Consider the following 4,426-nt stretch of genomic DNA (forward strand, 5'->3'; position numbering starts at 1 on the left):
TTTTCCCTTTCCGGTCATCAAAAGCTCGCGCAATGTCAATCTTACTCAATAGGCAGTGCAAATTGGGGTTGTAAGAAATAATAATATGATCATGAGTCCAGATTAAACGCGTTAGAGAGACAATTATAAATTGTCTCACAAAGTCTCTGTGACCATACTCCAGGTCAATAATGTAGTGAAGTCAGGTAAACCCCATGGACGACTTCTCGGACACAGAGTAATCTATTTCTACCCGGAAGTGGGTACTATGTCATTTTAATTCCAAATGATCCCACTCACTCTTTAACAGCGGCATTACTGCCCCTGAAGTCAGGGTTAACTATAGAGGTCTAATGTATTTAACACCCATTTGATTCTGCCATTAAAATATATATTTGTAGCAAACGCAGTTGTATGCTAGTGAACTAATACAGATGAATTATCGACATTCTCTAAATAGGTGTAGTTTGTGTTTTTCAGAGAGCTTCGTGATAACATTGTACTCGTAGGCTCCGTTGCTTTTTAGTCCAGGAATAGGCTTCATCTGTATCTGGGAAACCAGTCCTTTGTGTTCTTGTCCAGTATCAAACCTTTTGTCAGGTAGTGTTTAATGTAGTGGTGCCAATTCCCATTTATGTCTTTCACAAATTCATACACATTCACCTCGTCACAAATGTTTAAAGCAAATATCAAAGCCATGAATCCAGTGGATGTTATAGTCAAGCCAGATTTCATGAACATATTTCATGAAAACAGGATTCAGAACCAATACCAAATCTTTGTTGGCTTTAATCTTGGGTTTAGGATCAGTCACTGAGCCGAGTAGCCACTGGAGATCCATAGTCTTGAAATGAAAGAGCAGGAGACTAGTGGTGTTGTCCAGATCCATGGCACTCTTCGGGTAGATGACGTGATGGCTGGTCCTGCTCCCCACATCCTCCTCATAGCCCTTAGTTACTGCCTTGTACAATCTGATGATGATATCATTGGAGTTGATGAGGTCTACATAGTTAGAGCATTTGATGTTGGCAGAGTTCTCCACCACAGCACAGCGTCCACATAGAGGTCAGAAGCACTTCTGAAACTAGAGGTCATCGCCCGGCTGTGTCGTACATTTGAGACAGTGACGTGCAGAGCTACTGTACTGGAAGTCCGGCAACCGGAGGGCATTTAAAAAAGAAATAGGATGGCTGTCCAAGATAAAAAAACGAAGATAGTGGTGATGCAGAGTAGAACGGTGAGAAGCCAACCTTTTCTGATCATGAAGAAATGCATTTTGTGGATAGTTTTACATTGACGGTCAGCCACATTTTTGGGGTGGTTCTAATTATCCACACTTGCCCAAAGTGCCCACCAGAAATCTCCCCACCACCGAATACTGGAAACTCCATTTACCCAACGCTTTTAAATCCATGATGGGGAGTGTGAAAGTGCACACCCCCAGGAGGAGCATGGAGACCCACCACACCAATCAACGCAAACATATTTGCAATGGATCTGAAGCACAAACAATCTAAGTATACAAATGAATTGTACAGCTACCAAATATATAGCCCCCAAGATCAACACATGACAAAAGCTAAAAGACACCTTCGCTCCCGTTGGTATACAGTGAAAATAAAATTCAAATGATTCCTTTGCGTCTTTTCCACTCTAAAAATGCACAGCTAGTTACACTAGAGCAACAGTTTGGGTACGGCATTCACTGATACATTTGACTGATCAAATTCAGCAATTCCACGAATGGTGGTTCTCTAGAGCTTTGGACAATGATCTGGTAGTAATTTACCCCGGAAAAGGAAAAGGTTGGGAACCACTGGTCTAGCAGATCTCCAGTAACAAAGTTGTTAATCAAATTGAGTTGTCTAAATTTAGAGTGTGGTTACTTTTCACCCACGCTTAACCGAGTTGCTTAATACTGAAGCGATTGGCTGTGGCTACCCATCCCTACCAATTGCTATAAGTAAGTGGAAAAACAATCAGATTTCGACAGAAATATGGCTTAGACGCAAAGAAAGTTCAAGGAGAGGGGGTACAAAAATGATCAGATTAATATTGCCATTGACAAAATTCAAAACAAAACGAGACATTACCTTTTTCAAGGGCAGTCTCGCAAAAAGACACATTCTTGCATTCTAACTACCCGCTATTCAAAGCGCTCTGAACAAATCAAGGGAATCGTTCACAAATATTGGCACATTCTAAAATCCGATGATAGTCTTGGTAATGTGTTTTCGGACCTTCCCTTGGTCGTATTCTTGTGGGGCAGAAATCTCAGAGACCAATTTGTACACTCTGACTTACCACCCCAAGATATTCCTGAACACCATCTATTTGCGCCCCTACTGGATGGAAATTACAAGTGTAATGGCTGTGCTCAATGCAATGGCACTTACAAATGCAGGTCCTTCAAACACCCCCAAACAGGGAAATCGATCCAAGTCAAACTCAGGAAGCAGTGTAGCGTGCTTAAACCAGGCTTATCTTACCTCCACACTCTAATCTCTTCTTCAGGCTAGCAGGGTTACCCAATAAAATTACAGAATTGACATCACAAACAGCGGGAATCTCCGTGTTGCACCAGATGAGTGCCTACAAGGGGAACATAAACAGCGGTAGAGAAGACAGGGGATTCAGAGGGAGTTATCCTGATCTTTCTACTGGGTTAACGAAGGCCATGTTTGAAGCTTTGGTCAACTAGAACTTCTGAGCATTGGGAGAGAGATGATGATGACACCTAAGAAGCTGTAGTGGTGATCTGAATTTACAGGATATTGACACAGAGAAGCTAGCAACTTGATATAATACTCTGTAGAGTTAACTGGGTGACTGCCTTCTGATACAATGAGAACAAAAAACGGTACCCAACTCTCTCAGGTGGCGAAGGCCCCCTATAAACATGATGTTTAGATCGGAGTCACGTTACTCTCCTTGGAAAACAGGCTTTGGGGTTTGCCTAATGTCCAAAACACCCACTTAACCACATAAGACGATTAACGAAACCCCTCTTATCCCCCTTCATATCCCCCTTCATATCACCCTACCTCTTTAAGGGTTTTACATGGCATAGAATTCCCTAATCTGGCTGCCTCTTTAAAGTTTAATTTGGCTACCAGTGCCAAGAGCTCTGGACAAGGCAATTTTTACAGTAGCACGTGAATGACCATGTCAACCCCCTCTATGACCCTGGCCACCATGTTAAGGCTGGTGGATCGGGGTAATGAGTGGCACCGTCATAGGATGCCACCTTTCCAACAAGTCAGTTCGGCAAATTTCTGCCCTGCTACAGCTGCCACGGTCAACTGTAAGTGTTGTTATTGTGAAGTGGAAATGTCTAGGAGCAACAACGGTTCAGCCGCGAAGTGGTAGACCACACAAGCTCACAGAACGGTACCAAGTGCTGAAGCCCTTAACGCGTAAAAATCGTCTGTCCTCGGTTGCAACACTCACTACCGAGTTCCAAACTGCCTCTGGAAGCAATATCACCATGCGCAATGCCAAGCATCGGCTGGAGAGGTGAATACGCCTCACCATCTGGCAGTCCGACAGACAAATCCGGAATTGGCAGCTGTCAGAACGCTACCTGCCCCAATGCAAAGTGCCAACTGCAAAGTTTGGTGGAGGAGGAATAATGGTCTGGGGCTGTTTTTCTTGGTTCGAGATATGCCCCTTAGTTCCAGTGAAGAAAAATCTTAACGCTATAGATGATTCTGTGCTTCCAACTTTGTGGAAACAGTTTGGGGAAGGCCCTTTCCTGTTTCAGCATGACAATACCCCCGTGCACAAAGCGAGGTCCATACAGAAATGGTTTGTTGAGATCAGTGTGGAAGAACTTGACTGGCCTGCGCAGAGCCCTGACCTCAACACCATAGAACACCTTTGGGTTGAATTGGAACGCCGACTGCGAGCCAGGTCTAATCACCCCCTACATCAGTGCCCGACCTCACTAATTCTCTTGTGGCTGAATGGAATCAAGTCCCGGCAGCAATGTTCCAACATCTAGTGGAAAGACTGGGGGTGAACATGTCATTTCCACATTTCATTGTCATGTCTTCTTGTCAAAGCTCTGGCAACCCTGCTGAAAAACAGCATAGACCAGCATATGCTGGTGACGAGTTCTGGTTTTGCTGTTGACCAGCACTCACTGTGTTTAGGCTGGTACCTTCGCTGTGTTTTGAACAGTGGTGACCAGCCTTTGCTGTGTTTTTGCTGGTGACCAGCCTTCACTTTGTTTTGGACACTGGTATATGGTATATGCTGGTCACAAGCAAATCCATAGTTAAGTCACATTATGATGTTTCATTCCTATTTGAACTTTTATTCACCCACAAATTGCAAGAAAATAATGATTGTCAGGGTGCACAGTGTTTCCTCCGACACATTGGTGCGGCTGGCTTCCGGGTTGGAGGCGCGCTGTGTTAAGAAGCAGTGCGGCTTGCTTGGGTTG

The 4,426-nt window shown here is 44.1% G+C and overlaps 1 pseudogene; it reads right to left on the bottom strand.

Moving 5' to 3' along the window:
* Positions 1-418: 418 nt before the first annotated feature.
* LOC129819471 (CMP-N-acetylneuraminate-beta-galactosamide-alpha-2,3-sialyltransferase 1-like) lies at positions 419-1,039 on the bottom strand (annotated as a pseudogene).
* Between the last annotated feature and the right edge of the window lie 3,387 nt (positions 1,040-4,426).

The sequence above is a fragment of the Salvelinus fontinalis genome, chromosome 22 (assembly GCF_029448725.1).
Source record: "Salvelinus fontinalis isolate EN_2023a chromosome 22, ASM2944872v1, whole genome shotgun sequence".
NCBI classification, from domain to species: domain Eukaryota; kingdom Metazoa; phylum Chordata; class Actinopteri; order Salmoniformes; family Salmonidae; genus Salvelinus; species Salvelinus fontinalis.